The sequence below is a fragment of the Lissotriton vulgaris genome, unplaced genomic scaffold, assembly GCF_964263255.1.
Source record: "Lissotriton vulgaris unplaced genomic scaffold, aLisVul1.2 SCAFFOLD_1896, whole genome shotgun sequence".
Lineage (NCBI taxonomy): Eukaryota > Metazoa > Chordata > Amphibia > Caudata > Salamandridae > Lissotriton > Lissotriton vulgaris.
In genome coordinates this window covers 208,346-222,872 of record NW_028251231.1, presented here as the reverse complement: position 1 = coordinate 222,872, position 14,527 = coordinate 208,346, and positions in this window count along the sequence as shown.

The following is a 14,527-nucleotide window of genomic DNA, read 5'->3' as shown; positions in this document are numbered from 1 at the left end:
AAAGCTACTAATGAACAACCGAATTACTTTGAAATGTTACGATTTCTATTATACCGAGTTGAATGGCTGCAGTAGCCTTAGATATAGCGTGTGTCCTGCTCAAACAAGCCACCGTGCAAAAAGAAAGGTTATTAATTGGCTTTAGTAGTATATTTTTGTTAAAGATAGTATATTGTGGATTGTTTGGATCTTGTTATCCTTTTGTCTTAGGGACATTAGGGTCTACTGCACTAGGTTTCTGAGTCACAAACTGCATTTTTGAATGCGTTCACTCCTTTTCAGTATTCACAAACAGCACTTTTGTAGTAATCTACACTTTTGTTGTAAGTCCAGCCCTACACATGACCAATTACAGGTACTGCAGCACCCTCCCATAGAAAATAATGGAGGTAGGGTCTTAAAATAAAACCCCATTCGAAATAATATTCAAAGATATTAAAATAGCTACAAATAAAGAAATATAAATGAGTGTTTACAGATATATATATATAAATAGTACATATTTCTTATTCGATTATTAAATATTTACTAACTTATTTATAGTTAATAATTAATAACCAATAAATAGGTTATTATATTAAAGAATCAGGATCAGGCAAGACAGATGTGGGATGATAGGCTGAAGAATGGAAAGGAATGTTTGGAAAAATGATGCTTGTACTGTATTCTTTCTCAGACGTAGTTGCACCAGTTTCCCGATTCTCCTATAGTACAATTGAGGAGCTGTTTGCTGTACTGCCATGCAGAAGTCTGACTGTACTTGCCCCTGGAAGACTGGACCACTAAGACTGCCCTATGTTAAGTAGGTGTACCACTTGAAGAGGCTGTTTAATCAATAGGTTACCCTGGAACAAAAAGATGATGGACTGCATTAAGGAGTTTTACACCACATTTCTATTGCTTCCTTGTGAGGAAAATCTACCAGTAATTGTCAAGATGGCATTGGGAGTACTGGAGACCACCAATTTTGCAAGAAGAAATCAGGGGCACTGGAAATACCTTGCCATCTGCAGTTTCTCACAATGTTCATAACTGAGGAGCATGCAGCTTCATTACCAGGACAATTTGAAGGAGTCAGTAGCTGTAGTTCACAGGAGGAAGTTTGCACCAGCCAAAAAGGTAACTGACTCTGCCCCTGTGGAAGACAGGGCAGCTGGCTAGTGACGTCTTCTCTTTAACTGCCAGCCGGTGGCTGATGTAGATCTAACATTAAAAGGCAGTTTTTGAAACAAGGGAAAAAGACATTCTATTTAAACATGTATAACTTGTGATCTCCAAAATAATGTTTTTCTTGTTTTTTATGTTTTTTCTGTCATTTACACATATTAAATTAATACATTGATTTGAGAATTGTATGTATTCTATGCAACTTTATTGTGACGCTGCTAAAATACTTTACAGCTATTTTCTCTGAAGGAAGCCTATCTTTGGTTCCAGAGGCTGAGTTGGTTAACATCTAGTGGACGTTAAGCTCACTGATCCAATGAAGTTTGGAAAAAATGGTGACATTTGGGTCGGCAGTAGGTGTCTAGGAAGGTGCAGGGGGAACCACAAGTAGTATGGGAAGGTTCCACAGCACCAAAAGAGCAGGAGAGAAGAAAGTAAATATGATGGAGATCCTTAAAGGGATCCAAATGGCCAGAAAGGCAAAGTGGTGTTTACCAACCGACTTCTTGGTGAAAAGAGGTGGAAGTGAAAAGGAAAGAATCCATCAGGATTCCTCTATGATGGCTTTGTGCTTTCACTGTCTACAGACAAAGCACAAAAGAGCATGTTCCAACATGCGCCAATGTTGATCAGACAACAGGGCTATATTGCATAGGGTTGGAGATGGAAGTTGGCTCACATGTAGGATGTAGGTTATCCTTGTGTCCATTGGAGAGGGGGAAGTTGAACCCACAGTTTACATGCCTGACAATAAGAAGTACAGACAACAGTTCTTCAATGGGTAGAGAGTTATGAGAATAAAGGACACATTGGTTAGTGTGACTGCTGTTAGGTATCAGCTGATGTCCCTAGAGTAGATAATTACCTAGTGTACCACTGTGTGTTCAATACAAAGGGTTGAGATATCACCCTGTGGCCATGGTTAACCTGAAGAATGTGTGGAGTGTGGGAAGGGGATCACTGGAACCCTTGAAAATTGCAGTTAGTTTGGTGTTAGACCTGGCATCCTTGTAGTGGTTGTTCCCTAACTTGTTGCTTTCAACCCTTCTGTTTGCTGACTTCTTTTTGCTGGCTGTAGGTTTCTGTGCACGTTACCACTACTAACTGGTGGTAAATTATCTGTGCTCTCTACTTAAAACATGATACAATTGACTCATACCCAATTGATATATTTAATTTACTTGTAAGTCCCTAGCAAAGCTTCAACGCCTGTGCCCAGGGCCTGCAAATTAAATGCTACTAGTGGGCCTGTAGCACTAATTATGCCACCCACTAAAGTAGGACTTTAAATATGTCTCAGGTCTATCATTGCAGCCTGTGTTTGCAGTTTTTTTAACTGCCATGTTGACCTGGTACAATAAATCTTTTGTCAGACCTAACCCTTACTTTTTAATACATATGTCCCCCCTAGGGTAGGTCCTGGACAGCCCAGATGGCAGAGTGTAGTGTATTTAAAAAGTAGGATATGTACTTTAAGTTGTACACGCCCTGGTAGTGAAAAACTCTGAAATTCGTTTTTCACTACAGCAAGGGCTATCGCTCCTGTATGATAACATTGGAGTTGCCTTATTATATTGTATAAGTGTGAGTTCTAACAGTTCATGTTGGGTATCTCTGAGTTCCTAATTTGAAATCCTAACTTATGGTCAAGTCAGGTTTTAAATTATATTTCTGAAAATGCCACTGTTAGAAAGTTGCAATTTTCTTGCCTTAGCTATTTGGTGCCCTTCAGCCTCTATCTGGTCACATGGCTGGGTGTAGTTGGCAGTTGAGCTTTGTGTATTCTTCCTAAAAAGCCACTCAAAATGGGATCTTAGGTGTGACTGGATGGGCAATCACTGGAAGGATGAGAGGGAGGAGCGGGCCCAGCCTTACTTACATCTGAATAGGCTGTGTCCTGTCTCCACACAAAGGGCTGCATACCCCCTATAGTTAGTCTGGCGCCAGGAAGGCAGGGTATCTGTGCATTTCAAAGGCATGCCTTTAAACATTTCTCATGTAGTGAACTTTACTTGGGACTTATAAGTAACTTTATTATGTCAATTCGATATAAGCCAATGCTACCATGTTTTAGGGAAAGAGCACAAGTACTATAGCACTGGTCATCAGGGGTAAAGTGTACAGAGTCCTACGGATAGGAAAAGAAATTCTGCAAAACCAGGTCTGAAGGCAAAAAGTTAGGGGGAAATCATGGCAGGGATGCAAGGTCTAACAGGAAGGTGGGTATTTATTAGGTTCCATAATACTAGAGCCGTACCTATGAACAGGGTTATCCTGATAGTGGTAGGTCATGCCATCGGTTATGCGGAGATCATTCCTCTGATAACACCGACTGCACTTATGGAGCCAGGACCTTACTGCGTATCTTCACTCAAGTAAGGCTTCCCCCAAAAGTTGTTTTCAGACAGAGGGACAAACTACTCATTGGCATATGTGAAGAATTTGTAGGATGAGTGTTGTGTAACCTACAAGTTTACAATACTGTTAGACTGCTCAGCCTTATGGTGGTCTTCTACCAAACATTTTGCCTTTACCCTCCACTTTTAGTTGAAATTTTGTTTTCGCTGGCTCTAGGACTCTGTGCACTTTTTCAGTGCTCACTGGTGCTAAAGTGCTTGTACTCTCCTCTTTAAACATTTCAAAATTGGCTTACACTGGATAGGCATATTTAATTTACTTATAAGTATCTTATAGGGTTGCATATGGCTGGGTCCAAACTGGGGTGGCGTAGTGGGCAAAAGAATGATTTATTTAACCCAGATCTCTTGACTGGGGAAAATGTTTGAATCATTCAGCATTCCGTCCATCATTTGTTGCAGTTACACTTTTAGAAAGTTGGCATTTTTCTCCCCTAAGTATACGGAGTCAGCATTCTATCACTGGGTCACATGACTAGGTGTAGTCGTCAGTTGAACTCGGTTTATTCCTCCCATACAGCCACTCAATAGAAGCCTTAGGCGTGCCTGGATGGGTCATCAACTGGAAGTTTACGAGAGGAAAACTGGGTACAGCCCCTCTTGCAACTGAATAAGTTGTACTTTTCCTTCACACAAGCCCTACACTCCTCAGAAAGTCAGTTTGGAGCCAGGGCAGGGGTAGCAGCAAACTTCAAGCACTTCAAAGAAGATTCTCTAGAAACGTAAACATCAAAGAAGGCACAAAGTATACGAATAGGATGCTCAGACCCACTCTTCAGTTTACTTTCTTGACCTGTAGGAAGACTCTCTGAGGATTGCCTGCTGCTGTTGCCTGCTGTGTATTCCACAAGACTGATTGTATGCACCTGGAAGGACTGCTTTGCATCCTGGAGCATGCCTTCCATCCTCAGAGGCTTACCCTGTTGCTTGAGACCTGGTTCATTACTATAACCCAGGATTTCCAGAGTGACACCAAGAGTTAATTGGATATCTTCCTGCTCAGATCCTCAGGTACAGAAGGTACAGAAAAGGCTTCAACCATCTTTAACCAGTACATGGATCCAGTCTGAGTAGGTCCTAACCCCCATGTGGTGCCCTTCCAACCCTGAAACCTTGGTGGTGGGGGTGCTAAAGGTGCCCAGATAGGCAACAGCTACAACTTGGGATTCAGAAGTTTGTTTTACCTAAAAACGGCTCTGATAACAGCAAGAAGACTAGGAACAACCTGCTTGTCTATGCCCCCAAGGTGCATCGGCGTTTGGCCTGACTTTGCGGCAGCTCCTACTATGTTCTTCTCCATTGAGGCAAATCCAGTTCAGCAGTCTTTCACCAAACAGGTATCCAGCCTAATGGAACTGTCTTCGCCTATAGCCTCCTGCGAGTCCAGTGGAACCACAGAGGTAGGCAGAGGTAAAAGCACCTTACTCTCTATATGTGGTAGTATGGTCGAGCAGTAAGGCCATATCTGAGCACAATGTTAAGCATTTGTTGTACATGCTCAATCAGCAAATCATTTTACACACTCAAAGACTGAACTTCAGACCAATTGTTTTGGTATGAAAATATTCTTTTACTTATTTTGTTTTATAGAACCAAACAAGCCTGGCACAGGATGTAATCAAATCAAAGTGCAATAAATAATATGCACTTTGATTTGATTACAGTAGAGTTACTGATAATGCAATGCTTTTCAGAATACAATACATATACTTTCTATGGGCATTTTAGTGAAATGACCAGTAGATTACTTTGTAGATTACTTTTCTTACACAGTGCGGTATACCTGGATACTGCACTGGGACATTTCCTGTAAATAGGTGAGCAAAAGCGTGTTTGTTATTTAGTTACAGTTTTAAGGGATTTCTTAGATTTTCAAACTCCACACTGAGAAACTTTTCATAGAAAAACAGTCAATTTTATCCTATGGAGGAAAATAGTGTTATCGATTAACAGGTAAGTACTTTGTTGTGGGAGTTGGTATTCTGGGGTTGGACTCAGGGGACATCCAGGGTCAAGGATGCACTCTTGTTACACCCTCAGGGGCACTAGGGTGGTTGGTTGCCGAATGATGAGGCCCAATGTTATCTAAAGAAGGGTAGGGGGCCTCCGATTGGTGGCTGCTTACGAGCAGCCACCGGGTTGTGGGTTGTGGGAGCAATGTTCCTGGCCTTAAGCTCAGTGAAATTGGGGCTTCAAGCTAGCACATTAGGTGCACCCTCAGCGGCATTGGGGAGGCCGGGTGCAGAGTGCTGTTTTGGCCTCGGGCGCCCTGTAGCTTGCAAACACATTGCATGCTCGGGACAAAGTTCTTCTGGGTGCGACCACCACTTGTAGAGGTAGGTGGGGATGCTGGGGGTTGGTTAGGCACCATTGGTTAGGCCACTCAAGGCTGTGGGGCGTCGGGTGCAGGGGTGCCTTTTAGGGTTGGATCTTCTTACCAGCTCCTGATTGCAGTTGGGGGGACCTTCCGGTTTGAGGCTGCAGGTGATGGCTGGAGGCAGGTCAGGGATCACTAGATCTTTGGTCTGGATTGCTGGGGAGACCTCCTCGTGGTGTTGGGCCAATCAAACTCGGGCCGTAGGCGTCGGGTGCAGAGTGATGCAGACTTCTGGATCCCAGGGGAGCTTGAGTCTGTTGGTGAACAAATCCAGTGTTCACTGGAGACAAAATCTTTGGTATTGAAGGCAGGCAGGTCCTCCAGGTTTCTTGAGGTTGCTGGCTGCAGGACACTTTGGGATTTTGCTGGAGCAGGTTCGAGTTTGGGATAGGTCTGTAGGGCTGGGGCCAAGTCAGTAGGCGTCCTCCTCTTGTAAGCTACTGCTGTTTGGTCCTTCTTTTTCTTTTCTTCTTCTGGTTTCTAGATTTAGGGGCATTAGAGGTAGGTAAGAGGTTGGGACCAATGGGTCCCTTCCCTGGGTTGATACATCCCCTATTATGCCACCCCCCAGTGGGAGGGGGCATATGTCTCTCTCTGGTTGGCTGGGTCCCCCCATCAGCAAGATGGCGGGGACTGGGAGTTGTGCTTCACCTCGCCTCCCCCACCTGAGTGGTGAGGTTGGCAGAGGTGGGCACACCTCTCCTCCTCATTTGTTTTCCCCGCTGGTTCTCTGGCCCAAAGTGGGGGACCAGTTGGTGGAAGCAGCAAGTGGCCTGGGGAAGCTCACAAAGGTGGCAAGCCTTTGAGGCTTCCCGTTCGTGCACCCTGCACATCCTGTGGGAGGAGGCTTAGCACCTCGTCCCAGGATGTGCATTGTTTCAGGGCCCCAAGAATAGCAGGCTCTCGACCCAGGGGTTCATAAACATGCCTGGTGGTGGCACCCGAAAGTGGCCAATCAGCCAGAGCACTAGTGGTAGGTCATTTTTCAGGGTGCATCTTTAAGATGTCCTTGTGTGCATTTGTAATTAAATGTGATATCAAACTTCTCAGTGTAGCCATTATGGTGCTTGGTAGCTCGTAATGACAAACTCCCAGCACTGCACTTACAATATCTAACAATGGGCTTAGATACTGTTGGGGTACAGGGCTCAGGCACCTGTAACCTCACCACTGGTATAGTGCACCCAGCTAGAGGGGTGACTTATCTATGCCATGGCAGTGGGTTGTAGGCATGGCACACAGGGATGTGACTCTTCACTTTGTTCTGCACCAAGACACGCAGCCTGCAAAGGCAGTGTATGAGTGTAAAGGTATAGGATCTCTGAGGGTGGCATACTAAGTGCTGCAGCTCTCAGATGCCTTCCCTGGTTACTGTGCCCTGGGTACCTGTGGTACCATTTACCAGGGGCTGTCCTGTGGCCAGAGATGCCAACTGAGCTTTGGTTCAATGCAGTTTTAGGGAAAGAACATTGGCCCTGGGGACCTGATTAGCAGGAGCCCAGGGCACACTCAGTCAAAGCACACCAGCAGTTCAACAAAAAGTGGGGGTAACCATACAAAAAGAGGGAACTTTCTCACACATGGTAATTTAGTGACTATTGTGGTTCACCCTGACAGGGACTGTGGCTGTTACTTGAACAGGGGGTCACCTGCCATTGAACCAACAACTACATTTCTCACAAATACCTTATTACTTCCTGCAAATTGTTCATTGGAGAGCTTCAGAAAGACAGTGAAAGGCAAGATTCAGTGATTAAAGTAGAGCGTCTTAAGTGTAAGTGAGGTGTGTTACTAATGTGCCTGTTGTTTGTCTACATAGGGATACCACTGATCAGGGTAGGCTTTTGTCTCTGACATTGCTTTGATCATCTTGGAGGGGACTTTGTCACAGGTACCCTGAGTCTTGTGGGAGATAGATTGGAGAATCCACAGAAGCATCTCACTGAACACTTTGGACTATATGCTACGGGCAGTGTCATAGATGACCCAATACATGATAACAACATGTCAAGAGCTCATCAAACAAATATAAATGAGACGATAACTGCGGTAAGTAAGTGTGGGTGATGGAGTCAGCTTGAATTATGATTAAATGAAACCACCCTATAATAGGGCTGACATGACACTGATCATGGCGGCTAACAATGGAAAAGTGGAGGAACAATGAGCTCCTCCCATATCTTCTGTCTCACAATTAAGCGGAGAACTCCCCAGTGCCCATGGGGACCCCTTCCTGTTTGCAAACGAGTTACCATTACATGTTAGTAGTTGGTAAAATATTATTGTTTTGTGATCCAAATTTGGTCGCTACACAAATACATGCCATTCCTGTTTGGTGTTTTGGTTTGAACGGCCTAAACATGCCACTTCCAAATACCAAAACAGCATTTGGTCGCAAAACCAAGGTGTTTGGGTTTCATTCATAAAAATAAAAGTTTTTGGGGTTGATTCTGCGAATCAGCATCTTTTTTTATTTTGTTTGTTTTTATTGACATACAACTGAAATAAAAACATACAACAACAAGGGAGCACAGTCACAGTTGTACAGTATGTATGGATACTACACATTTCCAGTATTGATAATGTTTTTAGATAATTCCCAGAGCATTCATAATATAAAGGCCAGGACAAGCAAATTCATGTCAATAAGATGCATTGTGGTGTGACGTGTACTGGCTTATTGTCAGACCCACAGAAAAACAGTAATGCCTTTGCCGTGTAGTTTGTTTTTAACATACGTACATTACAGTTGTGGTGTTAGTGCATTAGCCCTACTGAGAGTCTGAAACTGCTGTTGAATTCCCATTTTGTGCAGTGTGAGAGTCCGGATCCATCTCGTCCGCAGCAAAGAAGAATTAAGCTGTCTGAGAAAAGTAAGGAAGGGTTCCCATATGTCTTTGGAGTGGGAGTGCAGGAGCATCATCTCCCAATAGTATGTTTGCTGTTCCTGACAATAAATGACATCACATAGCCATACCTTGAATAAAGATTCCAGCTGTCACCCCCAGTGTATGGTCACCTTTCTTTTTTCTAGTACTCAGAGCAGTAAGTCATCGGTAAGAGACAGGAGTGCCTGCCACATACACCAGGATCCCCACCAGGGGGATAAAGGCAGCATCTGGCCAGTTATAGTGTGCACTGCCATGTAAACCTCCCAGAATGATGCCACCTTCAGGCACAGCCACAGCAGGTATATGTATGTAGCTTGAAGAAAACCACTGTGGAGGCAAGGGGGATTGGGACCAGCCCCATCTTAAGAAAGCTGACCCAGATTATGATATAAAGGGTATAAAAACGTAAAAGTATAAGTCTCTGTTTGTAGTTGGGAGAGAGATATTCCAACTGGCCACAGCAAAACCCCTAGTGTTTATCTGTCAAGGAAATGTCACGATCCGCATCTCAGGCCCTACAAGCAGTTGGAGTGGTAATAGGTAAGGTAGTTTGCATAATATTATACAGGTGAGTGATTCGTTTGCACAGTGATGGGAAGACATTAATGAGCTCCAATGCTGGGAGGGGCAAAGAAGAGATGGAAAAGTTTGATGTGTAGCATGGCAGACAGCTCCAAGTTGATAATAAAGAAGAGTGTCTAAAAAGGTTGTGGCTGAGGTGGACATAGCCACAAATGGGGGAATGAAGTGATCCCCGGGTATAAGTCTGAGACAGTCATGAGCTGTCTCTCTCTTGCACACAACGCTGTGCCCTATCTTGGAGTCGTGGGAGCTGGGAGTTATTCACAATAGGAATAGATGGGGCGAATAAACAGTTCAGAGAGTTTCACTCCAAGGCAATCACTTCCAGACCCATAGCAGCCATGCAACGTGTCTATTTCAATTTTTTGGCATTTTATAGGGATCACTGGTAGTGCTATCAATTGGAAATTGATGGCCTCCCTTCAGGCACACTTGTGTCGGGGTAATTGTCCTCCGTATATCGTTGAAAGAAATGTTTATTCTTGTTAGATTTGAAAAAAGGTTTTATTTGCTTTTATCTTTTGATGCATGTTTCTTCACATGAATTCAATAAAGTTTTTTTTCAATTTGTATATTCTCCGGCTCCAATGCATTTCGGGTTAATACCCTTCATCTGGGAGCATCTACAAAGAATGACATGTGTGACATATATAATGTCTGTATAATGTTACAATAATTGTATTAATGAAAAAATCAAAATAATACTGGGCATGCTGGTGATATTGCCTGGTGACTTGTGTTAAATCAATAAAGTGAACGTGGTTACGATAAACCCGTGGTGGGATGTGTCGTGAGTGAAACGAAGGTTCCGGGTCTGCATGTTTAAAAGTTGCAGAAAATAAATGGTGCTGTTAAGGCATGCGAGTAAAACTAGAAACGGTGTCAGTTGTATAATAACAGCGTATATTGCACTTTAACGCGTGGTGTGTGAGAGACAATGGTAGTAACCGATAAGATACGTGACTATGTTGTGATAACCCCTCATGGGGTAAAAAATTTCAAGCTCCTTTCAAGCTCCAGTGAGCCATAAAACCATTGATTTGTTTGAACAACTCATCCAACAAGATTTGGCTTCTATCAACTATAAAAAAATCACATAAGAACATTACACAAAAGGATCGAGACAAGTTAAAAGCTGTTGCCAATAACAAACAAATCACATGTACAAAAGTGGACAAAGGCGGAGTCTTAGTCGTCATGAATTCCAGAATGTACCACCAGAAATTAAATGAACACATATCGGATGAAACAACTTACATGAGACTTCCAGCCAATCCGATTGTACAATTTGCAACAGAACTAAAAAACTTCGTTGACAAAGCCCTCATACAGGGCACCATAAACCAAAAAAACAGGAATTTTCTCCTGAAATCAAACCCAAGGAGTCCATCTATATACGGGGTATCCAATAATTCATAAGAACATCACCGATCCACCTATACCTCCAATAGTATCCACCCGTGGAAGCATCCACGAATCAGTGGGTCAATACTTAGATCGTCAACTTCAACCGACAGTCCAATCTCTTGCAAGTTACATTCGAGACACTACAGACTTTCTATGTAAGTTACAAAACTTGAAAATGTATCCAAACGAACACTTATGGATGTGTACCGCTGATGTCAGTGCATTATATACTCGATTCCACATTCAGGAGGCATTGAAGCCATGGAACAGGCCATTTTGAAACTAGACCTAGACGAACCCATGAAGATATTTCTAATGGAATTAGTAATGTTCACTTTATATCAAAGTTATTTTAAACACCAAGAGGACTGGTACTTACAGTTAGTAGGCACTAGCATGGGAAATTGTGCAGCCCCAGTGTACGCAAACATTTAAATGGGAGAATTCGAGAACAACAACATATGGTCCAACCCAAACTGGAGTAAAAACATTAAAATGTATGTTCGTTTCATTGACGATTTATTTTTCCTTTGGAAAGACACCAGAGAGAATTTGGAACAAGCTTTGATCACACTCAACACCATTAACCAACATAATAAATTTGCATGGACAATAGACGCAGAATCCATAACCTTCTTGGATGTAACGATCACATTAAAGAACAACAGCATCATCACAGACATACACCGCAAACCGACTGATCGCAATAATGTTTTGCATTATACGAGCTTCCATCAGGCATCACGCAAAAAGCATTTACCTAAGTCCCAAATGATAAGGGTAAAACGGATTACCTCTGATCCCAACTTGGCTGAAACGCGAATGGAAGAAATGATGAATCGGTTTCAGGAAAGAGGATATCCTAATCAAATTTTAGAGACAGCTAAAAATCAAGCCAGTGCACTAAACCGTCAGGATTTACTGCAGAAAACGAGAGCTAAATCTCAGAGTGACAGAATGGTCATCATCTCAAAATTCTTAAATGTGAGCGCAAAGTTCCGCAATATAGTGTTAAAACATTGGCCCATGCTACAATTGGAGACGGATTTTAAAGACATGTTTCAAACACGACCACTGTTTGCATATACCAGGGGAAAGAATTTGGGAGAGATCCTAAAACAACCAGAAAACATCCAAACAGAATCACATGGTACTAGACCTTGCAATAATTGCAACAATGTAATTTTGGATAACAAAGTGACACGCCCAATGAGAGGACACAAAATATCACTAAACGTGACAGCCACCAGCGACACCAACAATGTGATATATATGTTAAAATGTCCATGCGGAAAAACCTACATTGGCAAGACAGAGCGAAAAATCAAAATACGTTTGAACGAACACAAATCGAATATCAGAACCAAGAATGTGAAATCATCAGTAGCTAACCACTTTCATGAAATGAATCATAACATTGCTCAACTAAAATTCATGATACTAGAAACCATCAAAAAAGTTGAGGGAAGAGACTATAACAAGTATTTGCTTCAGAGAGAGAATCATTGGATTTATAGACTTCATTCCATGAAACCATATGGACTCAATGAACGGATTGAATATTCATGCTATCTGTAACCATAGCATCTAAATTAACATTTACTAACCCACCATGATGGGACTCACGATTCTGAACTGTCTCATTATACAGACATTATATATGTCACACATGTCGTTCTATGTAGATGCTCCCAGATGAAGGGTATTAACCCGAAATGCATTGGAGCTGGAGAATATACAAATTGAAAATGAAAAACTTTATTGATTTCATGTGAAGAAACATGCATCAAAAGATAAAAGCAAATAAAACCTTTTTTCAAATCTAACAAGAATAAACATTTCTTTCAACGATATACGGAGGACAATTACCCAGACACAAGTGTGCCTGAACGGAGGCCATCAATTTCCAATTGATAGCACTACCAGTGATTTCAAGTACTCGTCTTTAGGGTAGAAGACGACACCTTAGGAGCACCTAAAATAAACACAGCAACATTTCACTATCAGGTCCTAAACAGCTGTGCACCAATCGGTCAATTTAAAAAAGTATTCAGGCATCTTATAGGGTACATATAGCACTATGGTCAGAGCTTCAGAGTCCAGGGACTCTTCGAACATGGCCAACAAATGTGGAGCCAGCAGTTAGGCGAACAGCTTGTAGTAAGCCGGAGTTAGTCCAGCCAATACAGGCACCCGATCACTGGGAATTCCCCTAATGGTCTGTTCTTTTTTGTCCATGGTCCATTGCGAGCCTAAATATGTCTGGTGGGATCGGTCGAGCCATAGTATTGTAGTTGTGTTGAAGTATGCATTTAGTCCCGCCAGCCACTAACAGTGGTTGCCGTGTATAAGTGGGAATAGAAGGCAAACATTGTTTGAAGTAGGTCTGATGGTGAGGAAATCAGATTACACTCCTCACCAAGTAGCTCCAGTACGTAAGTAACATTTCTGTGTCTACGGAGCACACCCACCAGAGTAAGATACCCACTCTCCTGGCATAGCTAGACTGTGATGAAGCTTATGTTTCTCTACACCAATGGGAACACGGTCCCAGAGATGTTGAGCTCACTAAGTGGGTCTACTGGAGAAAGCAGATACCTACTTTGTGTCTTTTTAAGTAAGTATGAACTACACACGCCTTCCTATTATTATTAAGGCAGGGTATGTTCCATGTGACATGTGGTAGGGGTCTTGGTGTCTCTGGGGTGTTATCTAAATACTGTAAAGTCTCTTGTTCTGAGTCGTGTAGTGTTCAAACAGGAGATATATGGTCAGTGGATTGTGGCAGAGTCCCTGAGATAAAAACAATATATAACAGAAGCAAATATATAAATCAAACAACACCCTTCCTCCCCCCACCCACACCTTCCCAGGAACTTGGTTGAGAAACTCCAACCCATCCCTTCACCTTTGTGTGTCCCCCAATTCGTTAACATGAATAGGAATCATCCCTGGGAGCAGTGAGCAACCAAGCAGACACCCGGACTAGGTAAAGTTGGGTGGCCAAGTCTGGAGTGGGACGGGCCCTATTGTACAGGAAGATGTCAAGGAATTCCCCATGTGCATAGTATGTTAACTATATATTAGTAAGTGTGCACCTATGTGCGTCTGTCAATGGATGATATCACAGTAAAAACTAGCAACAATTTGGGGATAAAAACAAGTAAGTGAGGTCGAGTACAAGCAGGGTGTAGTACAGCAACTTATTGATCATTGTCACTCAGTGTTTTCTTGTCTGCTGCATGTGACAAATCTCGGGGCGAGCGCTGGCTCCTGGTGGCATGTTTACCAAATTTTAAGGAAGAGTTTGCCCCTCCAATTGATTTGTAGTTTGGCTGGGTAAATTAGGCGTAGGGAATTTCTGCTTTGAAGGATCCTTTTGACTGGCAGATTGCACCGCCACCATGAAGTCCAGATAGAAGGACAGGCTGTTAACTTGATATTGAATGGAGCCCTGCAACGGCGCAAGACGCAGGACTACACCCCGGTAATTCAGAAGGTGCACAATTATGGGACACGCAGGTGCGCCCAGGGGTACCACGGCACCAGTGAGCAGTGTGCCCTTTCAACAATGAAGACTGTGGACAGCCCATCACCGAATAGTTTGCACAGCATCTTTTCCAAGTCATGTTCCATTTGTTAGATTGCTGTGGACTCCGGAGCCCGGTAATCTGTAGATTATTTCA